This window comes from Hippocampus zosterae, chromosome 14, assembly GCF_025434085.1.
Source record: "Hippocampus zosterae strain Florida chromosome 14, ASM2543408v3, whole genome shotgun sequence".
In the NCBI taxonomy this organism is placed as follows: domain Eukaryota; kingdom Metazoa; phylum Chordata; class Actinopteri; order Syngnathiformes; family Syngnathidae; genus Hippocampus; species Hippocampus zosterae.
In genome coordinates, this window is record NC_067464.1 from 2,091,007 (window position 1) to 2,106,916 (window position 15,910).

General features: G+C 44.5%; 1 protein-coding gene and 1 long non-coding RNA gene across 4 annotated transcripts in view; one reads left to right on the forward strand and one right to left on the reverse strand.

Annotated features, from left to right (window-relative positions):
• efna2a (ephrin-A2a) overlaps positions 1 to 15,910 on the reverse strand; it is a 120,926-nt gene that overhangs the window by 40,792 nt on the left and 64,224 nt on the right. The window lies entirely within an intron of this gene.
• Positions 1 to 15,910, forward strand: part of LOC127614350 (uncharacterized) — a 130,023-nt gene that overhangs the window by 11,787 nt on the left and 102,326 nt on the right. The window lies entirely within an intron of this gene.

The following is a 15,910-nucleotide window of genomic DNA, read 5'->3' on the forward strand; positions in this document are numbered from 1 at the left end:
CATCTGTTGGAGCGAAATGCAAAATAAAGTTGCACTTACAAGGCCTCCCCTCTAATAAATTGAAGTTGTTCAGCATCATAGGACGAACTGTGAAGCGCTAACAAAGAGTCAGGACGCTCTCTTCGGGGTCCTGAGGTGCTTGACAGCTGTTGCGCCAGAAGACGCCGACTTCAAGGTCTAGAGGAACACTCCCAGCAGAGCGAGGCACGGATTTGCCTTCTTCCCCTTGTCGTCGCCTCCCCGCCATTCATCTGCGAGCACATCGCCACCCCCGAATCAACACCCCATCTCCTCTCGGTGAGGGGTTTGAAGGAGAGGCGTCGACAGGAGAGCTTGCGCGCATGCTTTACAGGATCAGGCGGCGTGGGGGTTTGAGCTAGCTAACCTTGCTGCATTGCAGATAAGCTTGAGCGCTTTCCCAAAATATCAAATATGTATGTCAAGTGTATCCAGAGTGACGATTGAGTTATTTAACCGCTTGATTTATTTATTTCTTTTAAATTCAATTCAGGAAAAAGTGCAAGATCAATTGTTTGTCTTCTTCAAAAGTCAATAGTGTGAGATGTGCGAGGGCCACTGGGACCAAAACACCATCGCTTTTGTTTTTGGTGGCTTTGATGTCCCCCCCAGACAAGGAAGGAGAAAGCATCCTTTTCGCTGGTCAGGACATAGATCTGACTGTCATCTGGAGAGCAGTGAAAGGAAATACTATGCTTTCTGGAGATGGAACCCAGGGGCAGCAAAAAAAAAAAAAATTAAAAACAGCAGGAGCCCTAAAATTGAACCCTGTGGAACACCACACGACAGTGGGGCAAAGTGGGACTCGGAACATCCAAGGCGAACGCAAAAAGTCCTGACTGTGTCGATTAAAAGTAGCAATCCCGGGTTCTCTCTTTAGTATCAAATCACCGCCGCCCCCCCGCCCACCCCCCCTCCCGATGTATCACATAAGTAGGCAGCTGACTCGTAGCTCTAACCATATTGAAGGAAGTAAAACGGGGGCGAGCGGATAAAGTGCGGCATGTAGTGCTGCTCTCTCCTCCCGACGTGGACTCACATGAACTGACTGCTCTTGATGTTCACTCATCCATTCGTAGCAAAAGAGCCTCGCCCCCCCCCCGCCCCCCCCCCCCCTTCATCCTTTTGTCCCTGCATGTTCTCTTCTCGGCTCATGCCTTTAGCCTTTCCTGCCTGCTAGCGTACTTCTTGAGACAAGCGCGACCCTCGCTTTTAGTGCCATTTTTTTTTTCTTTTCTCAATAGCTTTACACGTCCTTTGCATTTCACTGCTCTGCACGTACAAGTACCATTTCACATTAAGCAGCGAGTGTTCAAAAAAAAAGCATCATGAGAGTCAATTTTAGATCTTTACGCGTTTTGGACATTTAGCCCAGATGTCAATGTCGCATGGCAACATGATGTTTGGTAGATGTGACGCTCACAATTGAGATCCAGGAAAAAAAGTCTCAACAAGCCATGCCTGAAAAGAAATTTTTTTTGTGGTGGGCCTCAAGTCCAGTGTCACTTTGCAACATGATATTTGGTGCGTGTGTCAATCAATCCCAAGTGGATCCACAAAAAAAAAAAACGTCAACAAGCCATACCAAAAAAAGACACGGGAAGTCGGGCATTTTCGTTTGAAGCTGCCATTTTTCGGATGATTTTGGCTGAATTCAGGAGTACTTTAGAAACCAACTCCTCATGCAGGTTTCTGAGCCAGTGCCACCAAATTTCAAACAATCATACGCGACAGATCACTGATGCTAAACGGTCTTAGTCTTCGTCACGGCATTTGAGCAGAGTCATGTCTCCTTGCCCATTTTTTTTCATTTTTTGACTTATTTTCTTATTTTATCTTCTCCATACCCTGCAACTTAACCCCCCCCCCCCACTCCCTTGCACACACACACACACACACGGACATGTTCATTCATTCATTCATTCATCTTCCTAACCGCTTGATCCTCACTAGGGTCGCGGGGGGTGCTGGAGCCTATCCCAGCTGTCTCCGGGCAGTAGGCGGGGGACACCCTGAACCGGTTGCCAGCCAATCGCAGGGCACACAGAGACGAACAACCATTCGGACCCACACTCACACCTAGGGACAATTTAGAGTGTTCAATCAGCCTGCTATGCATATTTTTGGAATGTGGGAGGAAACCGGAGCACCCGGAGAAAACCCACGCAGGCCCGGGGAGAACATGCAAACTCCACACAGGGAGGCCGGAGCTGGAATCGAACCCGGTACCTCTGCACTGTGAAGCCCACGTGCTAACCACTGGACTACCGGGCCGCCCCACACGGACATGTGTAGTGTGTAAATAGCTGTGTTTCCGATTACCAAGGTTCATTTCAAATCATTTTCAATTACTGTTCTATGGTAAGCATCACACTGGTTCCTCTGTTCTGGTCCCCTTCGGTGACAGACAAAAGCAAACAAAGCACAAAACCAAATTGCTAGCTGGCCTTCTTTGATAGTTTCGTAGGCCGTGACGCGCGCGCGCAAACACGCACACTCACGCGCGCATCGCACAAGCGGATGAAAGCGCGACTAAACACACGTTTAACCCACACTCGCTCCGTTTAAGCCACCGGCGACGTCATCCGACGTATACGGCGAGGAGCATTCCCACGCCTACACACCAGCAGCACAAACAAACAAACAAACACGACTTGTGCGATGCGCCCCCCTACTCTCGCCCAGGTTTGTCTTTCAGGCCCGACGAGCCATGCACACACACACACACACACACACAGAGCGCACTGGCAGAGGGGGTCTATGAATTATACATCCTCCCTGTCTCTCTGCATTAGGCGAGGAGAAGAGGCGATGGGCGCGAAGCAGCTCCGCGGAGGAGGAGGAAGAAGAAGAGCATCAGATAATGCAATCCGGACACATCACATGTTATTGCGACCAGAGGGGGGCGGAGTCATGAGCTGTCCGTCATCTCAACACTACAATTGTGAGCCAAGAGGCTGGAAGGGCTCTAAGCAACATCTTTGCAGGGCTGTTCATTGGGTTCGCGATTCAAAAAAAAAAGTTTGGGCCTACCTATAAGTGTGTGTGTGTGTGTGTGTGTGTGTGTGAGAGCAACATTTCAACCACTGGGTTGTTCCTTCCTGTCCGTCACTGTCATCGGGCACGGCCCCGCTCGTGACGTGACAGTGGAACTTTCAAGGTGGAACTGTTCGTCAAGGTCACACAGCCACCTCCCGTTTGTCCTAAATCACCCCCCCCCTCCCTCCCACACCTCCCTATCAGGGATGATAAGAACTGATGCTTCCATGTTATGCAAGATGTAACTTTCATCATGTAAGTTTCATGCTAACGTTTTTCGCTCGGATATTTTTGCCCATAAGGGGACGCGACGGAAAGAGAAACGGTTTGTTGCAGGATAAAACTGCACTTTTGAGCCTGAAAAGAATCGGTCGTCTGCTCCAAAGTCAAATTGTTGCTCTGAGTTTTTTTTTTTTGGGGGGGGGGCTCCCAACAGGCAAAAATGGCAATGGCAAATTTTATTTTTTCCCCCATGGCCAAATATCTTTTTGCTATCACTAGCACCCTTCCGTGGTGTACACCCCCCCCCCCCCCCGCCTGCCCGCCCCCTTTCGGCTCTCAAAATAAAAAAAAAGAAGAAAGCAAACTTCAAGAGCGTTTCCTTCAGACGCTTGGGGGATTCTCTCGCATCACGAGACGAGAGCCGCGCGTATCATTTTGTGGCATCTGGACTGACAAAGCGAGACGTTCCCCGTTTTGCGCAAATGTTTCATCAGCTCCTTGAAATTGAGTACCCGACACGGAAAGACACTTTGGCGGTTCAAAAAAAATCAATGGCCGCGACGAGCCCGTTTTGGTTTTTGTAACGTCAGCCTCAAAAAGCGCACTTCACTTAGCAAAATGAAATTAGGTGGGCACGTTAATCATGAGTAGACCTACAAAAAAAAAAGTCTGAAAGACCAAAAAATACAGGAAGTATGCCATTATAGGTCAAAGTTCAGTCGCATGAAATTTGGTAGGCATATCTATCATGCGTAGACCAACAAAATATCCAATTCATGCTCGAAAGGAAGTCTGCCATTTTGCTGCAAAGTGGACATTTTAGCCTCGTTTTGGTCTTCCAGTGACTTGGTGGGCATGCCAACAGTTTGACCCACCAAAAAAATGATGGTTCAAAGTCCAGTCGCATGAAATTTGGTAGGCATATCTATCATGCATAGACCAACAAAATATCCAATTCATGCTCGAAAGGAAGTCTGCCATTTTGCTGCAAAGTGGACATGTTAGCCTCGTTTTGGTCTTCCAGTGACTTGGTGGGCATGCCAACAGTTTGACCCACCAAAAAAAATATGGTTCAAAGTTCAGTCGCATGAAATTTGGTAGGCATATCTATCATGCGTAGACCAACAAAATATCAAATTCATGCTCGAAAGGAAGTCTGCCATTTTGCTGCAAAGTGGACATTTTAGCCTCGTTTTGGTCTTCCAGTGACTTGGTGGGCAACAGTTTGACCCACCAAAAAAATTTTCATAAAATCCAAAGTCAAGCCATTGCACAATCTCATCGCATCTACCCGGGAGACAAACAAAAGGAAGGCCGGTGAGTTTGTTTCGACGCCGTCGTTACATCAGAAATGAGTCTTCGTACCGGTAGTTTTCTTTTGATTCCCGCCCACACACAGCTTTGCTGACATGCACAGTGACAAACACACGTCGCAATTCTCCTTTATGCGACGGACGGAAGAAGCAAGGAAATGAAAGTCGCGGTCATCTATAACACGCGTGAACAGGCGCCGGGGTGTGTGGGGGTGGTGGGGGGGGGGGGGGGCTGGATTGGATCATTTTTTTCCTTTGCGTTCTAACTACATCGTTCCCGGCGACTCGTCTGCGTTCTTGGAATTAATGAGCTCTCTGGAGCGGCAGATCTCCAAAGGCCCGTGAGTGCAGACCACATCAACCCCCCCCCCCCCCCAAAAAAAGATAAGAAGGTGCAAAAGTAGAAAGGAAAGGCGATGATGATGCACAGAGACATGAATTCATATTCTCAGGATATTGCTGGACAGTCTCTCCGGAGTTTTAATCAATAAGCGGCGAACGACATCTTCCCGTTGTTGTACGATGTACAGAACCACAGTAATCCGTCGATAATCTCAATAGGCGCCATTGACAACCCGATGTATTGTCATTTGCAATAAATAATGTTGAGATTCTGCAATCATTTGGTCACTGAGAAGAACATCGCGCGGACAAACCCACAGAACAGGCGAGCCGTGACTGATGTTACCGTTAGCTAAAACAAGGGCAGGCAAAATTCTCTCAGACCCTCCACATCCTGGTCACCACCTCCTCCAGTACCTTCTTTCACGCAGGTGCTGCAGAACTAATTCATTGGTCGGTACTACTGCACAAATGGTACGCTAGCACGACGTAAACACTTTGTCATACTTGCTGGTTACCGCACTACTAGCGTAGCTAGCTCATATTACCGAAGACATGTTTTTGTTTTTTTTACATAGCTGGGCAATCAAGATGATTCAAATGCTGAATGGCGAGGGCGAGCCTCTCTCCAGCCTCCGCAAGTCATTCGCTAGAGTCAAGTGAGCGGCGCAGCTCGTGAGCTTGTTCGGGTTTGACCCATTTTACACAAACAAAAACACCCGTAACGCTTTTGTCAGCAAACGCACTCACACACACACACAAACACACATACACACACGTGGGCGCCCACAGATGAAAACACGACTCCGCAAAAGGAAGGGAGGAAGCGCGGGCCCGTTTGAAGTTGATCAAACGCCGAGTATGCAAGCAGCGCTCCCGACGACGATGGCGCTTGCAGCGAGCACCGACGGCCCCCCGTCGAGCCCGCCGCCATCTCCTCACGGTGAGCTCACCTAACCCCCCCTTCCTCACCCACACACCCCCTTAACTGCGAAACTCACAGAGCTATCCGCCCCACTTGTGTTTTGGAAGCACTTTTGGAACGTTCTTCTCGGAAAATGTCAACGGCGACAATGTGACCTTATCAAGGCACCACCACTTGAAAAACATCAAATGTAGTCGAGATAAGCAAGGTTTGAAGCATTTTGCTGTCTAAAAAAAAAAAAAAAGGGTCGCCAAAAGAACAATCTGATAATCAAATGCTGTCGCACCATTTCTGACTGAAGAATCCGATTTTAAAACGGTACGCGATATATATTTTTTTAAAGTCCACTGTACTTGAAGTCTTTGCATTCTTAGTAAACCACAGTAACATGAGGATCAAGAATGTATGCCCGTGAGTATTGTTAAGCTATTTGTTCCTACAGTATGCTAGTTTTGTGAGCCCTTCGATGATATTTTGAAATATGTGTTAGCTAATGCTAAGGAAGTGAGCTGTAAAACAAAGTTCATGGCGGTTGGGTAAAATCAACGCGTTATTCTCCGTTTCAATTTTAGTTTGACTTCTTGTGATTGCCAACCAACGGCGCGAAGCCTCCATCTTGAAAAGCTCTCGACGAGTTGTCAAACTGCTGCTGGTGGTGAAGTTGACTTGACTGTCAACATCAACTTTTGTTCGCCAGCCGGAGCAGCTAATCTCTCGCAAAAATAGATAAATAAAATAAACGACTAAATCGGGTCACTCGTATTGCCATTGTAGATGCCATAGCACGGCAGGTAAGACCTACTTTTGTCTGAATGAAAGTCCGAAACTCACTTCAAAAGCTGCCTGGGACCAAGATGCCACAAGGGGGCACCAAAGCAATCATGTAATTGCTCTGCTCTGAGCACAAAAACAGCAAAAAGGGACATTTTAAAAAAAATCATGATGATGATTATTATTATTATGAATTTTACAAATAATGAAGGACAGACAAAAATAGAAAAAATTGTGAAGGCCGAACCACAAATAATCGCGTGGATCTTAAAGGGAGTAGCCGGGTGACACCTCAAAGACTGGAGCAATCTCATCAGCAAAGAATCTCATTTTCTATTCCCATTGGAAGCTGCCAAAAAACTAATAATGTTCTCACATCTTCACTCTTTGCCTTCTTCCGCGGGGAGGTGGTGAGGCGCAGAGAATCTTTAATAGCGTGCCCCCGCCCATTCTCCTGGCCTTTTCAATCGTGTGAAAATGTGGAATCCAATTGTCTTTAATGTCATTTTAGCGTGGTTATCCAAAGTTGTCATCTCTCAACTATGGACGCATCACTGTACAAGAGTACAATGTCTTTTTTTTTTGGGGGGGGGGGGGGTTGCTTTTAGTTGTAGGATTAATTTAAGTTAAAATCTTTCCAAATAGTCAAGTCAAGAGTATTTCTCGAACACTTTCAAACAGCCATCGCTGCATACAAAGTGCTGTACATGGAGCGATTTAACATGCACAATAAACAGTAAGACAAATCGGTAATAAAGGCGGTAGAAAGCACCAAACAGTAAAATCAAGAACAAATCTAAGTCATGCTGAGTCGAACGCCAAAGAATACAAGTGAGTTTTGAGGAGGCTTGCCGAATGTTCAGTGGGAGGTCCATGGAGCGATTTAACATGCACAATAAACAGTAAGACAAATCGGTAATAAAGGCGGTAGAAAGCACCAAACAGTAAAATCAAGAACAAATCTAAGTCACACAGAGACGAACAACCATCCACGCTCACACTCACACCTAGGGACAATTAAGAGTGTTCAATCAGCCTGCCACGCATGTTTTTGGAATGTGGGAGGAAACCGGAGCACCCGGAGATAACCCACGCAGGCCCGGGGAGAACATGCAAACTCCACACAGGGAGGCCGGAGCTGGAATCGAACCCGGTACCTCTGCACCGTGAAGCCGACGTGCTAACCACTGGACTACCGGGCCGCCTATATATATATATATATATATAGTATAAATACCTATTTTATATAGTTTGAATACAAAACAAATTTTTGAGAGTGTTTTTTCGGGAGAGCTGGAACGGATTAATTGCATTTCCATTCACTCTAATGGGGAATGTTGATTTGCGGTGCATGTGTTTTGCATGCGTCAACAAACTCAACCGTCACACTACCGCCATCGATGAAAAATGTCGATATTGGGGCTCATAGCAATAACCGTGGATTTATTTTTTCCAGCGCCACCTTTTGGAGCCCTCAGGTAGTGACGCATGAATCGAAGACGAATTGGTATTCCGTTTCAAGTGTCTGCACATCAAAGCAACATATCATCGTTTAGCTGTGGATAATTTTATAACGACGCAACCGACTTGTTGCCAACGTGATCGGCGAGCATCACAAGCGTCACCCTGTTTGTTCCCCTCATCAACATTTTAATCAGCTCCGTTTTCATTCCGCTTATCATCGTCATCTTCATAAACATCGGCGGCATGGTTACAGCCCCGGCGAATGTTTCGGGATTACAATGCAGGGGAGAGAGCGAAGAGGGAGAGAACAGAAAGTCGGCGTGGAAAAAGTTAACCTCGATCTTCATCAAAGGGAATGTGTGATGCGTCGGGGGGGGAGGGAGGCCGCATGGGAATACCAGTGCGGTTTAGAGAATTCTTGGCCCAACATGAGTTTTTAAACATCACACATTCCTTTTATTTTGATATCTTTTTTTTTTTAATGCCCCGCCCCTCAACAACATTCCATCTATTATTCAAATCAGTCCCGTTTATATAACGCATCAAAACACAACAGCAAGTCAAGGCTGGGTTCAGCTTGTGCGCTCAAGTGACCTGACAGAATTCGACATGAGCAGACGGGAAAAAGTTCGCTTTGGGACGCAAGGAGTGTGACGTCACGAGAATCGAGTCACATTCACTCGAGTTTGACTTCAATCGACAAAAGTGTACGACTTGGACTTGATTGTCTCAAATTTACGCTCCGCTCCACTTGACTTCTCCGGGTACTCGCGTTAAAGACAATCCAATATTCATTTATTTGCTCCGATTCCAAATCTGACCCCGATTTTTTTTTTTTTGAACCGCACGTCAGGTTTTGATAATAGTAATAATAAGACACGTAACCGTTTTAAGTCCTATTTTGGGGTCGGCCGCTCAGAGAGCACGGCACAAATTAAGATTCTGTCCCATCATCGACCTGGAAACAAAGTCCTCCGAGGCGAAAAAAAACAGACGCGTTCGGCTACGCGCCAATGTTAGTTCAAGGCGAGAGCGTAGTAAAATGTTCCGAGTCGTCAAGAAAAATACTTGCTTTGGAAAATGCTTCTTGGCATCCGGGGAGCCCAACAAGGGCTCGGACATATATTTTGTTTTTATTCGTCACTCAAGGTGCTTCATTGACTGACCAGATTCGACGATAGCTGTTGATTGATTAGCTTGGCTAATCATGATTTTTGCAATTTTAGGGATTTGCTGCACCGGTTGTATTTTGCTATCATTTGACATGCACATGGAAGACTGGAACTCTTCTAACAATGCGATGACTGCTGCTTTGACTGATAAAAAAAAAAAAACAACTCGCCTCCAAGTGGTGTTCATACTAAGCTCGGTATTAAACCAGAGGTGAGGATTAATCCGGCGGCCGGAGGGGGGGGGGGACATAATTACACAAGCAGCCAACCAGAAGGTTGCTGACTGTACATATGGACACCTCAGAGAGCAATAAGACCGAACATATGTTGATCCCGCCTCATTAGCATCATTAGCATAGAATACAAATCAGTTTCATAGTGGCCCTGTTCCGGATCAGACCCGAAGTGGCGGGGCGTCGCCGTGACTGGCGTGGAGTCACACACACTTTGGGCCTGCCTCATCTGATGGATTACAATGCAAATGGCTTTTGTTTGACTCCCAACAGCAGGGAAGAAAACCCGCCGGGGGATCCTTTGGATGAGAAACCGACTGCACGCGGGTGACATTTGCATGGCCGCCAGGAGTGGAGGAAATAATATTTTCAGGGTCGGTTTGCTTGCCAAATAGTGTGTGGAATTGTTGATAATGCACATGGAAATTAGCAGGGCGTGGCACGCGCGATGGGTATGATTTTTAAGTATTGCTTAAAAAAAAAATTATCGGTGACGCCGCTAACGCTTTGCTAGCACGCGACTTCAAAACGAATGCGTTAGGTTTCCCAGCCAAGTGATCACAATTCATACACAAGGCAAGTGAAAGTGGCTTTGCAGAAAACATGAAAAGCATTCCAGGAAGAGAAATAAAAGATGATCACGACAACGCAAAAATCACAATGGCATCATGAAAAATAATGAGGTTAAAAAGCGAGCGACAGTCAAGTTTCACGCGGAGAAAATATATTTTTTTGTGTCGACATTTGGTGACTGCGCTGGCAGTTTGTTGCGCTTTTTCGCAGCATAACAGCCAAATGCTGCCTCACCGTGTTTAGTCTTGACCTTGATCTGGCCTAGTTGTCCTTGGATTTGAGAGCCCTGCACGGCTTATATTCTCCGAACATATCACAGATGTGTTCTGGGCCTAAAACGTTTTGGAATTTGTCAACGATGGGTCGGCTTTTCAAATTTTTTCGAAGCCAAGGAAGAGACTTTTAAAAATGGTTCTTATAAGCGTTACGCAGACGAAGACAAAACGGCTTCCGCTTGCCCGTCAAACCGGGCGCCTTCGCCACTTTCCAAATTTCTCATTCCAGACCTCAGCCGCTCAAAAGTCTTTCCAGCCTAATACCTGGCCTTTGACGCACCCCTGCTGGGAGCGTCCGACCGTGCGCTTTTAAGCGCTTTCCCGCCGCACATGGTCTGTCTCGCCTTCCTTCCCACCCGTTTCCGCTTCATTTGCCTTCCACCCGCTGCAACTTGTGTCTTTCATATGATGGCCACTAATCCTCCGAAGTCCTCCCTCGCGTATGTCTTGTGGCCTCTGGGGAGGCCGAGGCAGACAGTTTTGTGTGCGTTATTATGCCATTGAAGGTTGTCAAACTGGGGTCTGCAAAATCATTTGCAGCCATTTATTATCATGTATCGTTTTTTTGTGGGGGGTTTTTTAAGTGAAAATCTCCAGATGGGGACAACAGGCGCACCAATACAACAAATTGGTGTCTGGTCGAAACTCCAAAATAATAATAATAATAATAATAATAATTTTCTTACATGATTTTTGTAAGATTACGACAATTGACAAAATATTTTTTTTGCTCCTATTAAATACAGAAATAACAAAATAAAATTGGGGAAAATTGTTTTTTTTTGCTCCTATTAAATAAAGAAATAAAATAAAATTGGGCAAAATTGTTTTTTGGCTCCTATTAAATAAAGAAATAAAATAAAATTGGGCAAAATTGTTTTTTTTTCTCCTATTAAATAAAGAAATAATAAAATTGGGCAAATTGTTTTTTTTTGCTCCTATTAAATAAAGAAATAATAAAATTGGGCAAATTGTTTTTTTTTGCTCCTATGAAATAAAGAAATAATAAAATTGGGCAAATTGTTTTTTGGCTCCTATTAAATAAAGAAATAACAAAATAAAATTGGGCAAAAAAAATTTTTGGGCTCCTATTAAATAAAGAAATAACAAAATAAAATTAGGCAAAATTGTTTTTTTTGGCTCCTATTAAATAAAGAAATAACAAAATAAAATTAGGCAAAATTGTTTTTTTGTCTCCTATTAAATAAAGAAATAAAATAAAATTGGGCAAAATTGTTTTTTTGGCTCCTATTAAATAAAGAAATAAAATAAAATTGGGCAAATTGTTTTTTTTTCTCCTATTAAATAAAGAAATAATAAAATTGGGCACATTGTTTTTTTTTGGCTCCTATTAAATAAAGAAATAACAAAATAAAATTGGGCAAAAAAAATTTTTGGGCTCCTATTAAATAAAGAAATAACAAAATAAAATTAGGCAAAATTGTTTTTTTGGCTCCTATTAATTAAAAAAATAACAAAATAAAATGGGGCAGTTAAAAGAAAAGGACTATCCTCATAAAATACAACTTTTTTTACACCCCCCCCACCATAAAAAAAAAATCCTTGCATTATTGTAATGTTCTCGAAAATGGTTCATTGCCGGTAGGATTTTAGATGGGGTGGGGTGGTCCTTGCAAAATGTCTCTGCATGCAAAAAAAAAAGTCTGAGATTTCCTGCATTAGAGTACCGAGGCGTCACCATCTTCAGCACAGCCCGAAAATGATCAAAACGGACGGAGCAGGAATTCCAACATTCCTCCATCTTTCAAGCGGCTTTGTTTCCCCTCTTTACTTCATGACCTCAACTCATGAGATGGCGCCGCGGCATCTTTCGCCAGCCGGGATCAATAATCCCATTTTTGGCGGCGGGGGGTGCGGGAGTGGGGTGTTAAATAAACATTTCACATCGCGTTGCAGATAGCTGCCAAAATACTAAGCAGACACTTGTGGGGCACGTTTCTCATTCTGTGCACTTGTCTCTCCGGGGAGGTGCAACGATCCGATAAGGGTGATGACAAGGGGTGGGGGGGGGGGTGGCAGGGAGGGGAGGGTGAGCTCTCGTCGCACTTTTAACTGCTGCCTAAAAAATAAAAAGTGACCTTGATATCAGTTGATGATTCAGTACTGGTAGGCCCGGAGCGCCGTTCCGAGGGCGGGGGAGCTCAGAGGAAATATTTTCGCAATTGTTTCATGGAAAAATAAAGCAATATCATGATTCAATGGAAGAAATATTTCGTGCGTACTTCCTTAACACCAGTTACAATTTTCCTCCCAGACAGTTTTACAATAGCTCTCATTGAATAATACTGTAAACGAATTTGTAAATAGCGAACCGCAAAGAGAAAGAGGGGGCGATTTTTTAAAATTATTTTTTTTAAAGCTCTGCCATCTCATAATCACCTCGTACTCTCTGCAGGTTAGTAAACAAACCTCCGCGTGTGTGTATCCCGAGCTGCGGCCTGTGGAACGACGGGGCGCTCTTCCTCAAAGACGCTCGAGAATAGATGCGAGCGGGGAACAAAGACGCACCGGGGGGGATGTGGGGGGGTTATGAGATAGAAAGTGTGGGATTAGAAGAGATGCTGCTTCTGGACCAATGAGCTAGCCGCATGCATGCATGCATTTGTGTGTGTGTGTGTGTGTGTGTGTGTAAAAGTAGCCATTTCTGTGAGCACATTAGCTCCTCAGGCTGAACAAAGCCGCATAACCTGCAAGCTTCTTCTTCTTTTTTTTAAAAATATGGGACAGTGTGTGTGTGTGTGTGTGTACCAGTAAGAAAGTGGAACCTGAATGGACAGCGCATAGAATTGTGTATGTGTGTGTATTTATGTGTGTGTGACCTACATCTGGCAGCCTCTATTGTGTGTGTATGTGTGTTTCACCCCCACATGCTCCAATACGGCTCAACTGTGTTGTTGTGCTACATTGTGATGATGATGATGATGATGATGATGACATCGTATACGTACCCCCCCCCACCCCCCCGACTCCCTTTCCCGGTTCCTCATGTATGACATCACAAGAGCTGCATGGACGGAATTGTACGACTGACCGAAAACCTCGTGAGTGCTTTGAATTGGTTGACCCGAGCGAAAGGTGAAATCCAAATGAAGAAGTTGTTGAAACTTTTTGCCGCCGCCATTGATTTGGCTGAAGGCTTTTTGACGCTGGGTTCCCAGTCAGCTGTGGAATCGATTTGATATTTAAAATTTTGCTCGTGGTCTATAAATCACGATACGGTTTTGAGTCCTGAAGATATTCAAGAAACGCTAAATTGAATATAAAGAACCCAGCAGCGCTACAAGGTCTGCGGGAGCAGATTAGCAAAGCGCGCTTTTCAAAGCAAAGCCTTGTGGAAGAAATGTGCCATATCAATAAAATCGATTTGCCTTGATGTGGCTTACAACCTAGACAGGAAATGCAAAAAAAAAAAGTCCAAACAAACAATCGTGATCATAACTGGCTAGGAGTCAAAAAAGCAGAATCCCGGTTAAATGCGACTCAGTGCACAACTGCGGCCTCATGATAACCCGGAATCAAGTTCAGCTGTTCTAGTAGGATTTTCCTGACATTTCTTTGTTGTCACATCTTACAGCGCGGGCCACGGGCCACAGAGAGAGCTTCGGCGGCATCAGAGGGCTCCCCTTTGTTCAAAAGGTAGCGGCTAGGGAAAGGCTACAAAAGAATTTCCGAGGCATTCAATATCGCGGCGGAACAAAGCGAAGCTCCCGCATTTATTTGAACGAGACGACATTGCAAGAAAGTAGCCGAGGTTTTTGACTGGGTCTGAATGGGATGACATCGCAGCACAGAAACAGGCGGCTGCTATTAGCATTTCTGCATTAGCATTAGCATTTAGCATTGAGACAAATGACTTCATTCTTCTTGCATGGCTTTGTGATTTGATTTGATTAATTAACAATTTTGAAAATTCGGAAAAATTTCATCCCTCCTGTACTATTTTTAACATATTTTTATTCAAAAATGTCTAGTCACAAAAATTGAATTAAAAAAAAAAGAAGCTTTTGCATTGGTTTTCAATGGGACAAACATGACAGTTATAAGATAAGATAAGATAAGATATCCTTTATTTGTCCCACAAATTATTATTCCATAGCTCGGCCATTTTGTTTAATTTGTAAAATTCTTCAGAAATATTATTTTGTTCTCCTTACAGACTAAACATCTTTGTTCCCTTTAAAATCTAGGATTTAAAAAAAAAACAGCATTTGAAATGGTTTTCAATGGTGCAAACGTGTAGCTTTGCCGTATTTATTTCATTATTAGGAAATTAATTATTAAAACTGCAGAGGCGAATTTCTGAGAAATGTAACTGGTGATATTTTTTGATTCCGTTCCATTTTTTCTTGAATGCGTTCCCAATGTATTTCAACGGGACAAATGTGTCTGTTTTTGCATAGCTTCGCCATTTTGGAGGATTGCACTCGCTAAATCTCCTTATGATATATGCATCTTTTTTTTTTTTACTTAACCTTTAATGGGGAGGCGGAGGCGGTAGGGGGGGGAATAATGTAATTTTTATAATACATCACAGATGCTGTATATCGAAACAGAATTTTCCATTGCGCCAGAATACGTTTGAGCCCTGCACAGCAACATCAACAAGAATGTGCGAGTGACATACAGTATGCTGAGATGGGGGGGGGGGGGTCCATATCTTGGCTTTACTGTGCATAAATAGCCTTGTACATCTAACAAATGTCCTCAATGAACACAGAGCAGGTCCAAACAAGGGGGGAGCAAGTTCACCAGCGTCACAGTCCTGATTCATTGCAATGCATTTTTGATATGCCCCCCCCCCACCCCACCCACTCCACTCTCCCTTTCTCTCTCCAACATTATCCCCCCCCCCCCCCACACACACACACACACACACCAGCCCTCCCCCCCTACAAAGGCCATTCCCTGATGGAATCACATCGCCCCCGGCAACCGTGCATATAGTTTAAACATAGCCGCTGATGTTTGCGTTATGTGCGCGCGCACAGAAAAAAAAAAAAAAAAAAGGGAGAGTGTGAAAGGGCACAGAGAGGAAAAGAGGGAGACAGAGAGCAAGAAAGGAAGAAAATGTTCCACCCATGGCCTGTTAAATATTTGAGATGGCTTCAGTGGAGAAGTGATGTAGTCACAGATGCAACTGCAAGCTCACTCTGTGCACGTGTGTGTTTGTGTGTGTGTGTGTGGGGGGGGGGGGTGCATTTGTCAGTTTGTAGTGTTGTTTTTACATGGAAAAATGCCGAGCAATTCGGCAGACTACATACTGCTAAAGTGACACTGTTACGCTCGTGATAAAAATTAACGAACAGGAAACCAAACGCGCAATCTCATCATCTACAAGCAAAGTTATCTGCTGGCGGGATTTTTTTGGGGGGTTGGGGGGCTGCTAATAGATGACATTGCTTTTGAATGACACACATTAACAGGACTACAGTCGACTGTTCAAAGGTCCTTCTGAAAAAACAACAACCACCTAAAATTACATTCCAGATTAACTCCAAAGGATCACGCGTAAAAGTAATTGCCAGAGACGAAAACGGAGGAC